Source organism: Panthera onca, chromosome A2 (assembly GCF_046562875.1).
Source record: "Panthera onca isolate mPanOnc1 chromosome A2, mPanOnc1 haplotype 2, whole genome shotgun sequence".
In the NCBI taxonomy this organism is placed as follows: Eukaryota; Metazoa; Chordata; class Mammalia; order Carnivora; family Felidae; genus Panthera; species Panthera onca.
This window is the reverse complement of record NC_138340.1, coordinates 95,850,915-95,874,534: the sequence shown is the minus strand read 5'-3', so window position 1 is coordinate 95,874,534 and position 23,620 is coordinate 95,850,915. Positions and strand designations below refer to the sequence as shown.

Sequence of the window (23,620 nt, the reverse complement as noted above, 5' to 3'; positions counted from 1 at the left end):
TATCAGCTCCCTTTGAGTTGCAAGTAAAGTTATAAAGATTAAGAAACACTACTAGGGGTTCAATGGTAGGTGGATAAGACATATCCCCAAATTTTTAGCTGTAAAAATTATTTATTTCTTGGTAAACTTCCTTAAATTTTATGCTTAAAGCTTCATACTCTTTCCTAATAAAATATATGTAGGGGCACCTGGGTGGCTCAGTCAGTTAAGCATCCAACTCTTGGTTTCGGCTCAGGTCATGATCTTGAAATTGTGAGATTGAGACCCATGTTAGGCTCTGTGCTGACAGCGCAGAGCCTGCTTGGGATTCTCTCTCTCCCTTCTCTTTCTGCCCTCTCTCTCTCTCAAATAAATAAACTTAAAGAAATAAATAAAAGATATGTATATGCTCTTGAGTACACAATAAGTTTTGAGGAACATTTTTTTATCTGAAAGGAAGTTTCTTAGAATGGTTGTTCAAGAAAATGCTAAAAGATAAGTTTATCAGTTTATTTGGTGATCAGTTTTGGTATGAGCACACTGGTCCAGAATGTGATGATTATATCAAATTAGAAAGCAACGGTTATTAGACCGAGGAATAAGGTGACCTGGCAGAAAAACTGTTCTTTCCAGGCTGTGTTGACTGTCTGCGAGACACCTTTTTCATTGCTTCTGTGATGGTAGCCTTAATAGTCTTCTTTCTAATAAGCTATGGGAAGAAAATTTGATAGAGTAATGTTATGTGCAAGTCCCTAACATTTCTTACTTCTTCTTTCCACCAAACCACCCTTTTTCTTGAATACTTTTATACCAGTTTTATAAACACAGGGCATGTTATGTGGATAATGATGCCAAGGTAACCGCAACAAAATTGATGAGTGTCTGAATCGAAAAATTGAATTTATACCAGTACTTCTCTGTCTGATTGTTTTGGATTCATTTGGTTGCCTTTAGTATATTTAGGTGTTTTATTTTAAATACCGTAAGATTGTTCTGAGTTGACTTTATCCAGAATATAGGTTCATATTCCTCCAGTCAAGGTGTGCTAAAAGCCTATTGCCTCATTTGCTTTCATTTCATAGAGAATAATAGACTAGACTTGGAGAAACTGAGAACAGTTATTCTTCAGACTTAAGTGACAGGTTTCACACTTTTAAAACATTGCCAGTTTTCAACTTAATTCAGTGAACACAGTATTTCCTAAAGAAAAGTTTTGGGAGAGCTTTTGTGTTCCAGTTGTATTTGCATTATTTTACTTTTTTATAATTTGTTTTAATTTTTTTTGTAATCTTTATACCCAACATAGGGCTCAAACTCATGACCTCAAGATCAAGAATTGCACGCTCCTCCAGTCGAGCCAGCCAGGCGCCCTACATTTGCCTTATTTTAAAATTTACTTTATATTTTATTTAAAATTTGTAAGAATATTGTATTCTAAATTCTAAAATTCATTCTGGTACATTTTCTTGCCTTACTATAGTGAAAGCCAGTAAACAGACTAGGAAATGTTTGTTCCCTGTATTAGGATTTGACAGTAGAGTTAGAACAGTTATTTTGACCAGCTTTGGCATAGTCACACCATGCTTTCTTACCAGTCAGTCAGGTATAAGTTGGAGGGGTACTAGTGGGGTTTTACATTTTTCTAGGAGCTCCCAGATTGAAGTCTCTCTTACGAGAAGATGCTTAAAGTTTTTTAAAGGAGGTTACGTAATCTTTGAAGGAGCTATTTATAGCCTAGAAAAATATGTCCACTTAAAAATAAGATCCTTATAATTTTATTTAGTTGTGTGTTCAGATAGGAAGGAAACATTTTCAACCATACAGTTTGTGCTGAGGAAATATAAATGACAATAATATCAAGTACCACTTTAAGTGGTGTTTAGCCCTAAAGAAAAGATAAATGTAGGAATTGCTGTAATATTTCAGATCACAGTAACATTCATGGAATCATTGCATTTGTTTTGAGTGCTAACAACCGTTGTTGCATATTTTTGCAATCACTTGAGAACCTTCTGTGGTTGCTGGAATGTTGCCGCCGTCACATTCTGTTGGTATAGAGTAATGAACTATGGAATCAGTGACAATCCAAGACATGTAGGCTTGGAACTAGGCTATCTGAGAACTCTACAGTGTGTTGAAGCAACACTTGACATGGACCAGAAGACTCTGAAGAAACTGGTGGAATCCATTAGTAATACTGTCAAGAACTGTGAGTACTAACCAGACATCCAGCACTGCCTGAACATCTTTATTCAATCAAATAGAAACATTGATAGATACATTGGACATTAACAGGTTCTTTGTAACACCCAAAATAGAGTTCCTCTAATTTCTGTCTAATGTTTTGGCCATTTAAAAAAATAGATTATAAGTGAATTTACAAAATCCCTGCATTACACTGAGAATATTTTAATCAGGTTCCTAAAATATATTTGTGTATGTGGAAAGAAGAATTTGAGAACTTATGTGACATATGTACTAAAGGATTATCTGCCAACCAAGGACTCGTTCTGTTAACAGCCTGAAATTTAATAAGAGATCTCAAACTCTAAAGGTTTACCTTGACCAATTCCCTGACACAAAACCCATAGAGGCAGAGGATTGATAGAGCTATAGAAGATATTTTAGTTGCTGAAGAAATAAGCATGGTACTTTGCACATAGCAAATGTTTATTAAAATTAATGTAACAGATTGGGGGAGGGGGGAATCCTTGCCCTGACAGACCTTAAAAAGTATCTTGTCTCACGGGCATGACAACAAGCAATCCTGACTGAGATCCATTTTGACAATGTCTTTAGACTTTGAGGAAATGACTTTTATTTCTGACACTAGTACAGCCTTGTTGTTGGGCACTTCCATTTTTCCTTGTGTGGTCTCAGTAGGTCTCAGTAGTACCACCCTAAGAATCTCGTTGGTAGACTTAATTCAGTTTTCTCTCATTCCAGTTATATTTTAAATGATCCTCAAGCACTTCTAGGGCCTGTTTTTGCAATCTTGCTGTTCTTCAACTCTTAAAATCCATCTAGCAGATTTAACCAAAGTTGAATGTAATATCTACTGTTATTTGCCGTTTTCTTTTTCTTTTATTTTTTGGAGATTGGTTTGCTTTCTTTTTAATTTTTTAAACATTTTTAATGTTTATTTTTAAAGATTTATTTATTTTTATGTTTTATTATTTTTGAGAGAGAGAGAGGGAGACATAGACTCCAAAGCAGGCTCCAGGTTCTGAGCTGTCAGCACAGAGCCCGACGCAGGGCTTAAGCCACCCAGGTGCCCCTTTAATGTTTATTTTTGAGAGAGAGAGTGTGAGTGGGGGGAGGGCAGAGAGAAAGGGAGAGACAGAATCTGAAGCAGGCACCAGGCTCCCAGCTGTTAGCATAGAGCCTGACATGGGGCTCGAACCCATGAACTATGAGATCATGACCTGAGCTGTAGTTGGACACTTAACCAACTGAGCCGCCCAGGTGCCTCTGTTTTTTGTTCTGTTTTGCTTTTTTAATTTTTTTTTTACATTTATTTATTTTTGAGAAACAGACAAAGCGTGAGCGGGGGAGGGGCAGAGAGAGAAGGAGACACAGAATCTGAAGTAGGCACCAGGCTCTGAGCAAGCAGTCACCACATAGCCTGATGCGGGGCTCGACCCCACAAACTGAGATCATGACCTGAGCTGAAGTCGGACACTCAACTGACTGAGCCATTCAGGTGCCCCTATTTTTAATTTTAAGTTTATTTTGAGAGAGAGACAGCCGAGTGGGAGAGAGGAGAGAGAGAGAATCCCAACCAGGCCCCGCACTGCCAGCACAGAACCCAATGCGGGGCTTGAACCCACGAAGCCGTGAGCTCATGACCTGAGCCAAAACCTGGAGTTGGACACTTAACCGACTGAGCCACTCAGGTGCCCCTATTTGCTGTTTTCTTAACCTGAGTTTTAAACATTCAAAAGGAAATTTTGCATACTTTAAAAATCTAACTCCTCTCCCCATCCAAATGAAACTACTTTTAGCCAGCTACCCAAATGTGTGTTTAATACCATAATTTGTTATTTGAAAACAATTCTCTGAAAGTATAGGTAATATAAGTAAAGAATATGTAATACTAGATCAGGCCCGCTTCCCATACAGTCTCCTACAAAGAAGATACTGAATAGTATCTTTCAAAAGAGGAACGAGTTGCATTCCTTTTGCAGAATTTTGACACTAAATTAGGATCAAAAGTTCAGTGTAACCAGATTACTATTTTATACTGAGATTATTAACAACTCATGTTTATTAAGCTCTTCATTGGGGAAATGGTATGCTTAATGGTTTATCTTCATCTTTAAGTCTCAGGAAAAAAACCCAATGAGGTAGGTGAAATTTTCCACATTTTCAGATGAGGAAACCAAGTCTCAGATTGTCTAAAATGACAGTGAACTTTTCTGGTGGAGGCAGAGCTAGAACCCAGGTAAGTCTGATGCCAGAACATGCATTTCATCTTCATTTCTCGATGCAACTAATAAGCATTCTAGACTCTCATGGTCATTCTGTATAGTACTGTCCCATAGTGAATGCAAAATAAAAATTGTTGAATTCAGCTCAGTTCTTGGGTCCTTGAGTTGAAAAACCAGACTGGCCTCTCATGACTGGAACTTGGGTGTTTTTTTGTTGTTTTGAGATTTTGTTTTTAGTTTGTACACCCAACATGGGGCTCAAACTCACAACCCTGAGATCAAGAGTTATATGTTCTACTGACTCAGCCAGCCAGCCAGGTGCACCTAGAATTTGCTTCTCAATGGGTAGGACTGGGGAGAGCTAACAAATAGTAACCACCTTGGCCTTCCCTTCTCAGGAAGAGATTGTCTTGGGGTGGCTGCATGGCTCAGTTGGTGGAATATGTGACTTGATCTCAGGGTCATGAGTTCGAGCCCCACACTGGGGGTAGAGTTTACTTAAAAAGACAAAAGGGATTGTCTTACTATTTCTCTTGGTGTACATAGATAGTTTTAGTTGTCATGTGCCAGAAAGTTGAGATGGCTTTTCTTGGGCTTTGCTTTAAAGTTTCTTAAGAGGGAGGCTTCATAATTTACTAGGCCTACATGTGCCACATGGCTTCTTGAGTCCAAACTACTAGATTGCGTGACTCTGATCCTCCACTATTTCCAGTGACCTCACGAAGAAAATTCATTACCTTACCAAGCAGCTGTTGATTTTTTTTCATACAGCTCTAGAATATAAAACATTGTAGAGCTCTATTCCAGTAGAGTAACCACTAGCAATGTGTGGCTATTTATTTACTTAAAATTTTTTTTAAGTAATCTCTACACCTAAAGTGGGGCTTGAACTCGTGACCCTGAGAGGAAGAGTTGTCCCATGGTCTACCAACTGAGCCAGCCAGGTGCCCCATTTTTTAAAAAGTATGTGTGTGGCTATTTAAATGTAAATTAAAATTAAGTAGAGTTTTTTAAATCTTTAGTGGCAGTGGCAGATCATTACCTCAGGGCATAGTAAATGGCTTCATGTGTGTGCAACCTATGCATTGTCATGGGGCCCCACGCTTAGTTTAATGCTCCACTAACACTTAAAATTAATGTTTTCAATGAGGGACCCATGTTTTCTTTGCATTGGACCCACAAATTCTGTAGTTGATCTTGGCTGTATACCTCTTATTCATAGTATGGTAGGAGTATCTCCAGCATCAGAATCACCTAACGATGCTTACTGAAAATGTAGATTCCTGGATACCACCCTAGGCACATTTAAATATCTCTGCGAGTAGAGCCAATCATCCAGATTGTTCACTCCATTTATTCTTAGACACACTGAAGTGTAGGGTTTCCTGATGAATCCCTAGTTTCTCCCAGGTGAAATTTCAGTTCTATCAACCTAATTGCAATCACAGCTTGATTAATAGTGAGTTAGGAATTGACCCAGTCTTATTCACACATATTGTTCAGCCATAATTTTTACACATATAGATTAAGAAATTTTTTTAAAGCTCAGTGAACAATTTTAAAACTTTCTAATAATTTCATGTTGTTTGATTCAAGTGATTATTTTGGCAGCTAGAGCTTACTTTGGATCCTGTCTCCTCCAGTATATTCCTTTACCTCATTTGTGTACAAGGAGTTACCATTTACTTAGCAAACATTTATGTGAGAGCCTACCATTGTGCTTGGCACTACTGGATACTGAGTAGATAATTGACATAAGAGTAAGAGATTTTTGTTATATGCCTTCCTAAAATGCAAATATTATGTGGATTTTTTTAATATGTATTTATTTTTGGGGCACCTGGGTGGCTCAGTCAGTAAGCATCCGACTTCAGCTCAGGTCATGATCTCGCTGTTCATGAGTTTGAGCCCCGCATCGGGCTCTGTACTGACAGCTCAGAGCCTGGAGCCCCCTTCAGATTCCGTGTCTCCCTCTCTCTCTGCTCCTCCCCCACTCACGCTCTGTCTCTCTCTCTCAAAAATAAACGAACATTTTTTTTTAATGTTTATTTATTTTTGAGACACAGAGAGACAGAGCATGAACAGGGGAGGGTCAGAGAGAGAGGGAGACACAGAATCGGAAACAGGCTCCAGGCTCTGAGCTGTCAACAGAGAGCCCGATGCGGGGCTCGAACTCACGGACTGTGAGATCATGACCTGAGCTGAAGTCGGACGCTTAACTGACTGAGCCACCCAGGCGCCCCTAAACGAACATTTTAAAAAAATGTTTTTTAATTTATTTTGAAAGAGAATGGGGGAGGGACAGACAGAATCCCAAGCAGGCTCTGTACAGAGCCCAACAGGAGGCATGATCTCACAAATCATGACATCATGACCTGAGCTGAAATTAAGAGTCACGTGCTTAACCAACTGAGCCACCCAGGCTCCCCTAAAATCCAAATACTTTGTGAACTGCATTTCTCTGATCCACTCCGACTAGAAGGAGGAAATAAGTTAAATCTAGTATGATTAGCCCTTATGAACTCATGAGCCCTGAGTGTTCGTGAGGTAAAAAATACAATTGATCATCTCTTCTGGGACTTAGCCCAGGACCACCTATAGACCCATTGGTCCAATATTTGGCTTTCACTTCATTTGTCACACATAACATGGGCCAATATGTATGCATATATAGGTAAGTATACATACATATTTTCCAGCTTTGTCTGCTGAGAGGGCTTAGAAATATTCCACTGTACCCATCCCAGCTCCTGGTTATGTATTGGGCTTAGAAATTATTCATTTCCCAGTAGTAATAAGCACACCCAGTGCATAATCCTTGGTGTCTAAATACCAGTCTCCAATAAAAACAACCAGGATTCCTTGAAGAAATAGCCACACAGAGTGTAAAGGAAAACCTATGCTATGCCTTGTTTCTCTTTTACTGACACTACTGCTACACTTCTTGACACTTCCAGTCTCCCAACTGTGTGGTTTTTTCAAGCAAGCAATTTTCTGTGACATCGGCCGGGTACCCTACAATTTCTCAGTTCTGACACTACCTGAGATGGCATCAGATCCTGTACGTTGAGTTCAATGCCACAAGACTGTCTCCCACTTCAGATGCCCATCACAAGTCCAGGTTGTTACCTGCATTTCAGACTAACTGGCTATAAATTTGAGGCCCAATTAATTTGCTAGAGCAGCTCATAGAACTGAGGAAAATTGTTTACTTAATAGATTACTGATTTATTATAGAAGGATACAGTTTTTGAAATACAAGGATACAATCAGGAGCAGACAGCAGAGATGCACAGGGCAAGGTATGTAGGAAGGGGCATGGAGCTTCCATTCCCTTTCCCAGGACCTTCATATGTTCACCATCCCAGAAGCTCCCTGAACACTTTGGGGGTCTTCATGGAGTTTTCATCACATAGGCACCATAGGTCATTAACTCAATATCCAGCCCCTCTGCACAATGGGGGATACAGCTGAAAGTTCCAAGCTTTTAATCATGGACTTTTAATCAAGTCTTTTTGGTGACTAGCTCCCAGCCAGGAGCCACCAGTAGTCGCCTCCTTAGAACAAAAGATTCCTATCACCCCTGATGTTCTAAGGGATTTAGGAGCTTTGTGTTGGGGGCCAGGGTCAATGACAAAATTGAACAAAAGATACTCATGCTGCTCACATCATTTAGGAAATCCCAAGAGTTTTGGGAGCTATGTGCCAGGAACCAGGGACAGAAACCAATATATATATATATATATATATATATATATATATATATATATATATATATATATATATATATATATATATATATATATTTCCTGTTACCTCACACAGGGAAAATATAAGATTGGCCTGGCAAGTAGTGCCAGAAAGCGAAGAAGTGAAAAAGCCAATGGGGTTGTGTGATGTGAAGCATACAAGAGCCAACTTGAAAGCTCCCAAGGGCCAAAACTGGAACAATTTGAGTAAGATGACAGGATTGTGATAAAATAAGTGTATGTGACCCCCCCACACACACACACCCTGACATAAATAATTGAGTACATAGGGAAAAAAAGACCTCTTGCTTTCATGAAAATTCCAAGTAATAGTATAGATACTCCTTCCCAAGAAGTGGAATTACATTTTCCCTAAAAGATTGGCTTCCAAAGAATAGATTGTGGAAAGGATAAATAGCAACTACAGTGGAGAACCCTGTAGACTAGCGTAATCAAGTGATCAAAGTTCTCAGCAGTTAACCTTGTATGTGTCCCCCTGACATGTGAGAAGAACAGCAATTTATCTCTAGAATTCACCCCCCAAACCCCTAACCACAGCTTATTATGCAAAAAAAAAAAAAAAAAGACAAACCCAAATTGAAGAATATTATGCAAAATGAAAAGTCAAGGTTGGGCCCTCTGGGTGGCTCAGGTTAAGCATCCAACTCTTGATTTCAGCTCAGGTCATAATGTCACGGTTTGTGGGGTTGAGCCCTTGTCCATGCTCAGCATGGAGTCTGCTTGGGATTCTTTGTTCCTCCCCTGCTCATGCCCTCTCAAAATAAATTAAAACTTTAAGAAAAAAAAAAGTCATGAAAGACTAAAAACTATCATAGATTGGAGGAGACATGCCAGCCAAATGTATCCTGGCTTGGATTCTGGAATCAAAAAAAGAGCATTAGTGGAAAAGTGGTAAGATCTGTAGTTTAGTTAATAATGTGCCGATGTTCGTGTATTCATTTTGATAATTGTACCACGGTTCTGTAAAGTTTTAACGGAGAAACAGTGAAGATTGGGAACTCTATCATCATTGCTTCTTTTGTGTAAATCTAAAGTTATCCCAAAATAAAGTTAAATAACATGAGCCAGTGCCTAGCACCTCACAATTCTCATTACCCAAGATCTTTCAAATATCATTTACAATGGTTCCTGGACCGCATGAGTAAGGTCTTTAGCTGTAATGAAATGTGAGCTTACATGGATAAAACTCAGAAAAAATTACTACCTGCTGAAAATTGTGCCTAAAATCCTTGATAGCTGTGTTGGATGACTTGTTAATATTTGGCTCAGAGCAGCATCTGACTCTTAAAACCTCCCTTTCCTCAAGGAGGAAACTATTGTTGGTGCTAACGTTTGCACTCCCGATAATTCTCCATCAGAGTTAAGCAGGCTGACTTTCAGGCAAACATTAACATACTCTACACTTCATACAGCACATCCACACCTGAGCTTCCTCTTTCTCTGTATTTTTTATGAGAAAAAATTCTTTCCAAGTTTTTGTCCTCAGAGCAGCTGCAACCCCTTTAGTGACCTAGCCTTGAAAAGTTCACACTGCCTCATTTCCACTGAGCTCTACTGGTTGAAATGTCAGAAAATGCCTTCCCTGTTTCAAGTGAAGGAGACAGATCCCATCTCAGAGGAGTATCAAAGTCTTTGTAGAAAGAGCATATGGGATGGCATAGACTGTTAAAATTGTTTTGGGGAAGACACAACCTTGTCACATGTGGACTCATCATTCATAATGTGGTTTTGAGAATCTACTGCCAAAGTGACCCTCCTTAAGTGCAAATATGATCCCTTAACTTGCCAGCCAAAATTTTTCAGAAACTCCCCATTGTAAAGTCTAGTCTGCCATGTGGCCATACCAACCATCTGCAGCTAGCTTTCAGAACATACCTTCAAGCTGCCTCCTCTGGCAAGTGACCCCTCCTCCTTGGGACCTTTGTTAATTTCCTGCTACCTCCCCAGTTGATTATTCCTTCTTTTGGGTCACTGCCAAACACCATCAATCATAGTGCTTGCACTTTTTTTTTTTTTTTTCTTATCTCTTAGCCAAAGTGTAACAACTTTGTGGGCAGAAACCGTGGTGTATTCACTGCCCGGTTCACAGGAGGCCTTCAATATAAATTCTTATTGGATGGGTAAAAATGAGCTTTTTGTCATATTTCTGAGCTTATAGTTACACTGTGTAGCCTGCTAAATGGAATCCCTTAATTCTCAGTCCTGATCAATGCATTAAAATCACCCTGCACTTCTTTAAAAATACCCTTTTCTAAGTCTGGACTGAAATCCAAGTGTGTGAATATTGAACATTTCTGTTTGAAAATTAGTCACCAAGTCCCACTGATTTTCTGCAACATCTCAAGCTCCCTCCCACTTTTTCAACCCTCAGGGCTTAGAAGAGTCAACTGAGGTCTTGTTTTTTAAAAGCTAATTCCTGGGTCTGATGTTAGTGATTCTGACGTGGTAAGTCAAGTAAGGCTTGGGAATCTGCTTTTGAACAAACAAAGGGGAGGCTGTGGATTTCTCTCATTCAGATGGTCCTGGACGGTCCATTAGAAACACGGCTCCAGTAAAATGTAGTTGATCCTTGAACAAAGTGTAGGATATAAGCACCAACCCCTGCAATACAGTTGAAAATCCATATACAACTTTTGACTCCCCAAAAGCTTACCTACCAATAGCCTACTGCTGACCTTACTGATAACATAAACAATCAATTAACCTATTTTGTATGTTTTATATATTATATACTGTATTCTTAAAGTAAGCTAAAAACTTTTAAGAAAATCATAAGAAAAATACATTTACAGTACTGCGCTATATTTATTTTTTATTGCATTTAAGTAGACCCACAGTTCAAACCTATGTGGTTCAAAAGTCAACTGTAAATGTTAATTTTCTGACTAGGTATTCAAGGCCCTCTGCCATCAGCCCGTCCTCTTCAATCTTGTTTTTTCACTTCTTCCTAACTTGCTGTGCTCCCAATAAAGCATGTTCAACTTCAACCACAATTCTACCTCTTTCTTTTACCCATATTATCTCTCCCTGGAATTCTCCATTTTACCACCCCCAACACATTCCTTCCTGTATAAATACAATGTATCCTTCCAAGTCTCTGTTCAAAGTCTACTCCCATGAAAATGACCTAACTCCTCTTTCCCACACTGATTTCTCTTTCTTCACATGTCTGTAGTAGTGAGCATTATGTTACATAATTTTTCATTTACATACCGTCTTACGAGTCTTCTGGTGACACCCACCTTAATTGCGTAAGCCCTTAAGTAACAAGTGATGTCATTCTGTTTTTAATCACTAGAGCATCTAGCATCATAGGAAAAAAATAGCTGCTTAGTAAAATATTTTTAATTGGAGTACTCATTAAGTCTAAGTTGTACTTATTTGTATTTTTATTTTACAGTCAAAAAAAGTGAAGTAGAATGTCTTGTAAGACTTTCACAGCTTGGTGGAAAGAGCTAATGTAAGACTTAATAACCTTGGGCTAGATCGTAATGCTTTTGGAGCAATCCTGCACAGCGTATTTGGAATGACTGACGATATGCTAATGAACAGGGGTAAGAGGCTTAAGAAATGGAAATGGGCCAAGCTGAGATGGCGATATATATGGTGTTAATAATTAATATGTGGCAAACATTTTTGTAATGACAAAATATATATATATATACACACACACATACATTTCCAATAATTTTGACTCTTAAAGATGGCCAAAACCTTTTTTTCCTCTCAATTTGGGAAGGTTTATATATTTGAATTATAAAATAGCTTTAAATTACAATATACTTCTATGGTCTTTTTCTTTCAGTATTTTTTGTGTTTGACAAAGACCATGATAACTGCATAAATGTGAAAGAGTGGGTTAAAGGATTATCAGTGTTTCTTCGAGGGACTTTTGAAGAAAAGCTGAAGTGTAAGATTTCTATATGTGATTACTGACTTAGTAATATACAGTGTCAATTTTGTATTTAGTGAATGCTTAAACAATTTTAAAAAATATAAAATCAATGTTCTCTATAGCAACCTTTCAAAAATAGTTTGTGACAGCTTTAAAAAAAAATCAAAACAGGGGCGCCTGGGTGGCTCAGTCTGTTAAGCGGCTGACTTCGGCTCAGGTCATGATCTCGCGGTCCGTGAGTTCGAGCCCCGCGTCGGGCTCTGTGCTGACAGCTCAGAGCCTGGAGCCTGTTTCGGATTCTGTGTCTCCCTCTCTCTCTGCCCCTCCCCTGTTCATTCTCTGTCTCTCTCTGTCTCAAAAATAAATAAATGTTAAAAAAAAATTAAAAAAAAAAATTAAACACACATTTTAAAAAATGATAGCAACATTTAAAAAAATCACCAACTTTCTTTGACATTTACAATGTTTTGTGTTTTTTCTTTTAATTTTTTTTCTTTTTTTTCTTTCTTTTTTTTTTTTTTTTGAGGTAAAATTGACATTCAACATTATGTGGGGTTTTTTTTTCCTTAACTTTTCTCCAGTTTAATTTTTCACAGGATAACACTGAAATATAGTTGCTACTTAAGGTTGTTGCAGCACTCTTATACAGAAGTCTCACCAAGAAGTGAAAAGCTAAGTTTTCATGGATGTAAATTCTTATGGTAATACTAATACATGGTGAAAATGGCTGTGACACTGAATACAGATGTATGTGATTGAATAGCATCATGCTGTCAATGAATTTTCCTCCTCTAATCCTACTTCCTAAAACTGTTTCATATATATTTCAAGATATGTTAATTTGGGAAAAATGCCACTTCTCATAGGGTTGAGCTGCATGTGATGAGGAAATGGTGGGGTTCTGAGTGAACAGTCAAGCAAGAATTCTTGAGACACCTCTGGTGCAAGAAGGTGGTTTTATTAAAGCAGGGGGACAGGACCTGTGGGGAGAAAGAGCTGCACTGGGGTTGTGACAGTGGCTGATTATATACTTTCAAGTTTGGAGGAGGTTAGGGATAGCATAAGTCTCTAAGGAATTTGGAAGCAAGGTTTCCAGACCCTTGAGGGGCTGTTAGGAAAAAGTCATTTACTACTGTCTAATAAAACCTTAGTCATCCGACCCTTCAGATGTATACCAGTGGGTCATATGCCCACTGTTTACTAACATACAACTTGGTGGGGGGTGGGGGTAGAGAAAAAGGAACTGGTTACCAAAGAAATTTTTATTTATTAAAGGAGACTACTGGAGGTTGGGTTGATGTTAAGACTGTCTTTTGCCCATAGCAAAGTATCGACATAGAGGCAGTTGAGTTCCTAAAGGAAAGTCACTCTGCCTATCTCAAGGACTTGTTCATGTGCTACGAGTTGTCAGGAAATTTAATTTTTTTTTTTTTTTTGCCTTTGTTCCCCACATCACATGTATGCTATGGATTGAAGAAACTCAACAAAAAGACACAGCTAATCTGATACTCTGGAATTTTATATTGATTCTATTGCTTTTGCTAAAACATTTAACTAGATTGCGAACTCCAGAAGAGCTCCTTCATTACTGTATTCTCAGGACCTGAGTAAGGTCATCTGTGGCATGAATGAATGTATAGAAGTCACAGAAGTCCCTCTTCAGGGAGAGAGTGGTCATTTTGGATAGTGCAGATGGGCAGACTTCCAAGGAGATGATGGACTCACTACACAGATATACTGAAAAATGTTCTTTGCCAGTGATATGCTGAAGTTTGTACTTAGTTTTGTACTCTATGTAAGTGAATAATAATGAGATATATACGCACGTATGTGTACACATGTGTATATATGTATTGCATGACCAAAGGTTTAAAAAAAATACTTACTTCTAGGGGCACCTGGCTGGCTCAGTCAGTAGAGCACGTGCTTCTTGATCTCTGGGTTGTGAGTTCTAGCCCCATGTTGGGTATAGAGTTTATTTAAAAAGAAATTATTGGGGCACCTGGCTGGCTCATTTGGTTAAGTGTCTGACTCTTGGTTTCAGCTCAGGTGTCATTACCTCAGTTCATAGGTTTGAGCCCCGCATTGGGCTCCTCACTGACAGTGTGGAGCCTGCTTGGGATTGTCTCTCTCTCCCTCTCTCTGCCCCTCCCTAGCTCTCTCTCAAAATAAATAAATAAACTTAAAAAAAAAAGCAAATTTAAAAGTAAAAAGAGATCTCTTTTATTGCAGCTTCATCACATTTTTTTTGAAGTCTATACAGTTATTGTCTTTTATTTGTGTCATTCTACAGGAGATGCTCAGTTCTTGGTCACATAATACATATAAACTAATAACCGTAATATAACATGATTACTTCAAAATCTATGTATTTTCAAAATACTATATGGGAGTGACGAGAAAGTGCTTTCTAGTGGATCTGGTGGATCAGAAGACACTTCCACAGAATAACTAGCATTTCAGTTAATTCTTGTAAATCTTGGGCAGAAAGAAACTAGAAGGAAGAGCAGGCTAACCAACAGGAATGAACATGTGGAGTTGGTAGAACTGATGTTGAGACATGTAATATTAGGGTCAACTGAATGTGTATTATTAAGGTTGAATCGTCTACTGAGCAACATTCCTCTCCCCAACATTCCCTAAGAGGACAGTTGTGAATCAACTATAATAAATAATGAAATATTGGATGGAGGCAGGAGAGTTTCCTAGATTGTTGAAGTTACCTAGGAAATAACAGTGGGGACAGAGAAGAGGAAAAGGACTATTAATATCTACAAATTGGAATTGATGGTTATCTCTGAACACAGAAGGTATTGTTTGTTTATAAATAGTTTCAAGTACCTAAATTAATGTCATTGATTTCAAAGTATTCCAACTTTATTATTTTTTTAAGTTTATTTATTTTGAGAGAGAGAGCATGAGCAGGGCAGGGGCAGAGAGAGAAGGAGAGAGAGAATCCCAGGAAGGCTCCCCGCTGTCAGCACAGAGTCTGACGTGGGGCTCGATCCCACAAACTGGGAGATCACAACCTGAGCTGAAATCCAGAGTCAGACTCTTAATCCACTTAGCCACCCAAGTGCCCCTAAAGTATTCCAACTTTAAAAAAAAAAAAAAGGCAGGGGGCGGTCCTTGAGTGGCTTAGTCGGTTAAGAGACTGGCTCTTGATTTCAGCTCAGTTTATGATCTCACAGTTGGTGAGATTGAGCCCCACATAGGGCTCTGCTGTTAGCGCACTTGGGAGTCTCTCTCTTCCCCCAATTGTGTTCTCACTCTCTCTCAAAATAAATACATGAACAACAACAAAAAGTATTACAGAAACAAGAAGTCCCCAATGTAGATAATGTAGTATATTAAAACATAGTTCATAAATGCCAAGACAGAAAGAAAAATCTTAGGTATGTAAATTTCTCATGAGCCACTTTTTTTTTTTTTTTTTTTTTTTTTGTGTGTGTGTGTGTGTGTGTGTGTATTTTGAGAGAGACAGCATGGAAGTATGGAGGGGCAGAGAGAGGGAGAGAGAATCCCCAGCAGGCTCCATGTTGACAGTGCAGAACCCAACACGGGGCTCGAACCCACAAACCATGAATCATCCTGAGCATAAACCAAGACTCAGACACTCAGTCAACTGAGCCACCCAGGCACCCCTTTAAGGAGCTGCTTAATTTTTTTTTTTTTTTAAATTAAGGCTACAATGTAAAGTACCTATAAGACTGATTCTCCAATGTGGATTGAAGACTGGTTTCAACTGGCTACATCGGTTTCACTTTGGGAATGTTTTAAAATAGCATTCTCTGAGCTACTACCACCAAGGAATCCATACTCTTATTTTGTGCTATATCAGGAAAAATTCTGTTTATTTGTGTGTTTTTTTAAAAATGTTTATTTATTTTTGAGAGAGTGTGCAAGTCATGAACATTGAGATCATGACCTGAGCCAAACTCGGAAGCTTAACTGACTGAGCCACCCAGGCATCCCCATTTATTTTTTTAATTATGAAGATTTAGTATCAAATCTGTTCCTTACAAAGATCGCTTGATATCTAATCTGTAACTGTTTCCTCTCCCATCTAGGTACAGGTGAACAGGAATCTGCATCTTTATCAACTACTTTTTTTCCCCCAAATTCTTTTATTTTTCTAGTTTTATTGAGAAATGATTGACATATATCACTTTATAAATTTAAGGCATACAGATCAGTTCTACATATACTACAAAATGATTACCACAATAGGTTCAGCTAACATCCATCTTCTTATATAGATACAATAAGAAGAAAAGTATAAAGGAAAAAAATTATTTCTCCTTGTGATGAGAACTCTTAGAATTCACTCTCTTAACAACTTTTCTATATATCATACATCAGTGTTAGTTATGGTCTTCATGTTGTATGTTACTTTCCTAGTACATATTTATCTCATAACTGGAAGTTTGTGCCTTTTAGCCATCTTCCTCTAGTTCCCCCTCCCTCCAACTGCCCATCTTTGATCACCACAAGTCTGATCTCTTTTTCTATGAATCTGTTGTTATTGTCAAGTTTCTTGTTTGTTTTGTTTTGTTTTTGTTTTGGGGATTCCACGTATAAGGGAGGTCATAGAGTATTTGTCATTCCCTGTCTCAATTATTTTCCTTAGCATAATGCCTTCAAGTTTCACCTACGTTATTGCAAATGATAGCATTTTCTCATTTTTTATGGCTGAGTAATATTCTTATTTATATTTATTCATCCATTGATAGAAACTTAGATTGTTTCCAAACCTTGGCTATTGTACATAATGCTCTATGAACATGGAGGTGCAGATATCTTTTTGAGTTAGTGTTTTCATTACCTTTGGATATATTCCCACACATAGAATTGCTGGGTTATATGGAAGTTCTATTTTTAATATTTTGAGGATCCTCCATACTATGTTCCATAGTGGCTCTACCAATTTATAATCGTAACAACGGCAAATAAGTGTTCCCTTTTCTACACATCCACACCAGCATTTGTTATCTTATTTTTGGCATTTTTTGTTTATTTGTTTGTTTTAATGATAGCCATTCTTGCAGGCATGCGGTGATATCTCATTGTGGTTTTAATTTGCATTTCCCTAATGACTAGTTATGTTGAGCATCTTTTCCTATAGCTGTTGGCTTTTCATTTATCTTCTTTGGAGAAATGCTATTCAGGTCCTTTGCCTATTTTTAATTTTTTTTTCTTTTTTGCTATTGAGTTGTAGGAGTTCCTTATATATTTTGGATATTAACACCTTATCTGATATTGTTTGCAAATATTATTTTCCCATTTCACAGGTTGTCTTTTCATTTTGATGATGGTTTCTTTTACTATGCAGAAGCTTTTTAGTTTGATGTGGTCCCACTTGTGTTTTTATTTTGTTGCTTGTGCTTTTGGTGTCATAGCCATGAAATCATCACCAAGACCCATGTCAAGGAACTTGTTCCTATGATTTCTTCTAACAGTTTCATGGTTTCAGGTTTCATAACATTTTTAAACTCTCAATTTCAAATTCCACATTCCAAGGAGTATTTAATCTTGTGCCAATAAGTATAAAAGGTGCTTTATTTTAAAATTCATCTGTCATATAGACCAATAATTGTAGGTTGTATAAATTGTTTTTATCTTTTTAAAAACTATATATTAAAATAACTTAAGGAGAAGACTAGTGATATTTTAACTGTTCTTATCCAAGTCTTTACATTTCTTGTGCTTTGGGCAGTCTGTTTTGAAGTTTACTATTTGAATGGTGATGGTTACATTTGTCGAGAAGAGATATTTGACATGTTAAAGAACAGTCTACACCAACAGTCATCTGAAGAAGAGAATGATGAAGGAATAAAACAGTTGGTAGATATAACACTGAAAAAAATGGTAAGAATGAAAATCTATAAGCAGATATTGGGGAAAGCTAAAGACAAATAAATTATTTATTTCCCTTTATAATGAAAGTAACCTTTATGAGGACAGGAGATTTTGTTCTCTGCTCTATCCATTGCCTACAACAGTGCCTGGATGATAGTGGGTGCTCAATAAATACTTATGGAATGGCTGGGTGATTAAATGAATCACTACACAAAATATTAACTGTATTATTTTAAAATATTTTACTCAATGTGGGGGTTGGGAGGGAGTGGTGCAGCAGATTCAGTTTGTGTAAAATTGGATGCCACTCTAGTCTGTCTGCATGACCTTAGCCCTCCAATCCATCTAAACATTCATTATAACAAAATAACATAATAATTAAAATAGCTGTCCCTTATAAAGTACTTAACTATATGCCAAGGGCCTTCATAGAACTTTAATATAGGAACTCATTTTACCCTCAAAACAACCCTATGCAGTAGAAATTACTATCTCTATTTTACAGATGAGAAAACAGAAATACTAATAGTTTTACCCAAAATCATGATAGAAAATGGGGTGCAGAATTCTTCTTTCAATGAAACAAAAAGTACCACTTTATTATGGACATAGTGATTTCTTCCCTTTTCTTACTATGCCCCTATCCTGGATACCAGTGAAAAGTTGTTAACTCTAAAGCATTCTGGACCCAGCTCATTTCCATTACTCTGGAGATGAGGAAAGAAATAGATGATGGGGGCTGCCAAGTCTTAGATTCAGCTAACACAGACTCCAGCATACCTTCTTCCTTCAGAAATACTCTCACTGGGGATGCCTGGGTGGCTCGGTCAGTTAAGCATCTGACTCTTGGTTTCAGCTCAGATCATGATCTCATGGGTTTTGTGGGTTCAAGCTCCACAAAATAGGGATTAAGAAATACTCTCACTAGCCACTACTAGGGCTGAGGGTAGACTTCTTGAGAGACAGTATTTTCCCCAATTCCAAATTCACTCTTTTTTTGTTTAATTAAAAAAAATTTTTTTTAACATTTATTTATTTTTGAGAGATAGAACATGAACACAGGGGAGGGGCAGCAAGAGAGAAGGAGACACAGAATCTGAAGCAGACTCCAGGCTCTGAGCTGTCAGCACAGAGCCTGATGCGGGGGCTCGAACCCATGAACCATGAGATCATGACCTGAGCCAATGTCGGACACTTAACTGACTGAAACACCAAGACACCCCTTTAATTTTTTTTAATGTTTACTTATTTTTGAGAGAGAGGAGCATGCGCGCATGAGCGGGGTAGGGGCAGAGAGAGGGAAACACAGGATTCTAAGCAGGCTCCAGGCTCTGAGCTATAGCACCGAGCCCGACGCAGGGCTCAAACCCACAAACTGCGAGATCATGACCTCAGCAGAAGTTGGACACTTAATCTACTGAGCCACCCAGGCATCCCTCTTCTTTTTTTAAAGGACATGTTATGGAGTGAAATTTTTCCTTTTTTAATTTTTATTTATTTTTGAGAGAGAGAGAGACAAAGCATGAGCGGGGAAGGGGCAGAGAGAGAGGAAGATACAGAATCTGAAGTAGGCTCCAGGCTCTGAACTGTAAGCACAGAGCCTGACATGGGGCTCAAACTCATGAACCATGAGATCATAACCTGAGCCAAAGTTGGACGCTTAACTGACTGAGCCACCCAGGTGCCCCTGGAGTGAATTTTTTTCTGGTAATTATTCAAACCTTTCTCTAAGTTAGACTCTCAGCAACCCTGAGTTATGCTCAGAAGTGAAAAAACAAGGACCCATCAAATCAAACCCAAACTGAATTAAGCAGTTAAAGCATTTATAATCTACGTATATGGTCCCCTGCCCCTCCCGTGATTTAATCCCCCACAGTCCCTGTCATTAATGCTCCACTCCAGGCAGGTCTGTCTTCTTCCTGACTTACATCGCCTCATGTTGTCAAACTTCAGTTTGGGCCATTCTTCTGCATTTCCACCCCAGACCTCTTCAGCTACCTAAAAGTCCTCTCAATCATCCTTAAAGGCCTCCCAGTAGTCTGCAAGCATCTTCTTATGATTCTAGTCCATCTTGAACTGTTACTGCTCTAACTCCCAGTGCCTTGCTCCTTAAGTGAGTAACTTCACTTTTATCCTTTTTACATGATGAGCTCTCAAGTCAGAGATCCTTTGAGGAACAAATTCTACTACTAAAAATTAAGTTTGAAAATCTTTGCCCTATGGCACTGATTTTATCACAAATGTAGCACTATGTGTCCTCTTTTTGTTTTACTCCCCAGTTACAGTATAAATCCTTTAGAGACACGACCATATTTTATATATTTAAGGTAACTCAGGTGTCTTAGTCTGCTTGGACTGCCATAACAAAATACCAGACTGGGTGACTTAGACAATAGGAATTTGTTTCTCAAAATCCTGAGACTGGGGAGTGCCTGGCTGGCTCAGTTGGTGGAATGTGTGACTCTTTATCTCAGGGTTGTAAGTTTGAGTCCCTGTTGGGTGTAGAGATTACTTAAAAATAAAGTCTGCCTGAGTGGCTCAGTCAGCTGAATGTCCAACTTTGGCTCAGGCCATGATCTCGTGATTTGTGAGTTCAAGCCCCGCGCTGGACTCTGTGCTGATGGCTCAGAGCCTGGAGCCTGCTTCGGATCCTGTGTCTCCCTCTCTTTCTGCCCCTCACCCATTCACACTCTGCCTCTCTCTCAAAAATAATTTAAAAATATTAAAAATGAAATAAAATAAATAAAATCTTTAAAAAAATCCTGAGACTGGGAAGTCCAAGATCAAGGTGCCAGTCAATTTGCTTCCATAGTGAGGATGCTCTTCCTTGCTTGCAGACAGCCACCACCTCAATGTGTCCTCACATGGAAGAGAGAGGGAGCTCTGGTCTCTACTTACAGAGATGCTAATTATATCATGGGGGGTCCACCTTTAATACCTCATCTAAACCTAATTACCTCCCAAAGACACCTCCCAAATCATCACATTGGGGGCTTTAACATTGGATTTAGAGGCAAGAGGGACACAAATTTTCAACCTATAATAACAGGTATTCTAAACAGACTTCCAGGAATAAAGTAAGTAGCCTTGATAAATAAGTACCTTTTGATTTATGTAAGTAGTGCCCACAGAAATGTAAACTAATAGTTTTACTTGGCAAAGAGTTATTTTCCATGCAAAATTAAAAACTACCCTATCATTTATCAAGAACTCATCTTCCTCTCTAGGATTATGACAACGATGGCAAGATCTCTTTTGCAGACTTTGAAAAAGCAGTTAGAGAAGAGAGACTTTTGTTGGAGGTATTTGGACCGTGTTTACCAGAAGCAAAGGTACAGTGCCAATAGCTCAAAGTGGTTAAGAGCAAAGTTTTTAAGGGATCAGACAGTAATACCTGGACACTCACCTCTGTAGGGACTTTAGCCCACAGCTGAAGTTCAGGCAACCATGACGATCTCAGCTCCATCCCCACGTTTTGGGAATCAACAATAGTGAGGATTCTATTCAACAGACTTTTTGAGCTTGCAGGCTCTTTAGCTATACACAATTCCTGATTTCTTGTATGTTAATATTTTCCCAAAGAAAACTAGAGTCTATTGGCAGGCTTAAGGGATAGAACATTGAATAGTGTACTCAGCAAGTACCCACCATAACTGCCAGGACAAAATTCGATCTCTTTCAACCCAAATGTTGCCAAACCATGAGAATAATTATTAAAAATCTTGAATACATTTAAAGTACTTTATAGTATTTGTGCTTAGCAAGGTTTTTCATGTATGAATTTGACAAGTTTTCTGAGCCAGAAGAGCCAGCCTAATAATTTGACACATTAAAATTTCCTTTAATTCTTCCTTTGAAGAAGAAAAGTATAAACTTTTTAATTCTCTGCAGTGATCTAGATGGCGATTTTATGCACAAACTTGCATGTTAAGTTCTCCTATGCTATCTTCGGCTCATTTCTCTAACTTGTCCCACTGTAGTTTATTCCTGGAAATAAATAGTAAAATGCAGTGTGTGAAAGGCACACTTCTCATTTTGAGACTGATGGAGGAAGCCACATAGAATGGACTGGATTGGAGCAACTACTTAGGTCAGATGGAACACCAACAGATCTCCAGTTGCTCCCAGAACTCAGTAGCCCAGTTACTGAGAACCTTGCTACTCACCAGCAGCAATGGTGTCACCTAAGAACCTGGGGAAAATGGGGAATCTCAGGCCCCAACCCAAACCAACTGACTCAATTGTTGTTGTTGTTGTTGTTGTTGTTGTTGTTGTTTCTATGATGCTTGACACAGCAAAGGTTACTTCCACTCATCTTGATCAAATATTGTGCATGTTGGTGGGGATGGGGAGGCATGCTGGCTTCCATGTGGTCACTGGAAAGATCTTGCAAAGTCCTGAGAAGATCAGGAATCCATTCAACAAAACTGAACCCACTGAGCAGCTCCTCCTTTTAAGGCTGTCAGATAATTTTTTTTTTCAGTTGTGGTAAAATACATCTAACACAAAATTTACCCATCTTAACCAATTGTAAACATACAGTTCAGTGATGTTAAGTACATTCACAATGTTGTACAACCAATCTCCAGACTGCTTTCCATCTTGGAAAACTGTAAACCGTTCTGCATTCCCATAACCCACCAGCTTCTGGCCACCACTATCAGAATCTACATTTTAATAAGACCCTGAGGTAGAAATTCATAGCACCTTAAAGTCAGAAGCATGTTGTAGACAGTAACTTGCTCTTTCCAATTCTATGCTTGGGTCTCTAACGTGTCTTTTACCTGGGAGTTCAGCAGAAAAAAATAATTACCTTACAAGGAAGTAAGGCCAAACCCCTTGCCTCCAGCTTCTTTTAATACCATCTACCATTTGGTGCCATCCCAGCAAGTTTGAATCAGGTCATAACTGATGATGAACCTTCTTAACCGGTATGTTCAAATTCAATCCATTAGGTAAGAGGCCTTTAGGTATATAGAGAAAAGAAAAACAGACAGTTTGGTATGGGCCTTCTCAAGTTATTTTTAGCAGTTAAAAAAAAAAAAAAGGACACAGCTTGAACATACTTGTTCCAGTTTCCAATTTTGTAGTCTGATAGGACAAACAATGTAGGTATGCTAAATGTATGGGTTAGCAGTCTAGGATTGACAAATACAGATTTGTTTCTGCCATAGATAAGCAAATTCTTCTTAGAGACTAACTAAAGAATATAGGCTCCTAATTTCAGCTTTGTTCTAATAGTTTAACTTTTTTACTTTACAGAATTGTATTGATTTTGAAGCCCTGGCATTCAGACACATCCTGAATTCTAGTTTTTGAATGTGAAACACTTAATACTTGTATTAAAATCAGAAACAGATCCTGGTTGCCTGTCTTTATTTGCATTGTAAAATTTTTATCTTTTGTTCATTTAATTTACATATAACTATTGCAAAGTGAGAAGTAATAATAGAAAAACACTTTCTGTAATATTAAGTAATGATAAACTACTTTTGTTTTTTAAGTTAGACCTTGGCCCCTGTGGGAAATACTTTCACAACCCTCTTTTCTCCTGCTTCCTCAACCAGAGAAGTTGGAAACCTAAAACATTCACCATTCCAGACCTTCCCAGTTAGGAACAGCCATGAGCCCAGTTCTAGCCGATAAAATGTAACCAAAGTCACTGGATGGAGCTTCCGGAAAACTTT

At 38.3% G+C, this 23,620-nt stretch overlaps 1 pseudogene across 1 annotated transcript; it reads left to right on the top strand.

Annotated features, from left to right (window-relative positions):
* The first annotated feature begins 114 nt into the window (after window positions 1–114).
* Window positions 115–23,292, top strand: LOC132679166 (calaxin-like; annotated as a pseudogene). Its single transcript, XR_013553991.2, has 6 exons — window positions 115–2,188; window positions 11,580–11,733; window positions 11,985–12,089; window positions 17,791–17,942; window positions 21,161–21,265; window positions 23,196–23,292. The product of XR_013553991.2 is annotated as a calaxin-like (transcript).
* Window positions 23,293–23,620: the final 328 nt, after the last annotated feature.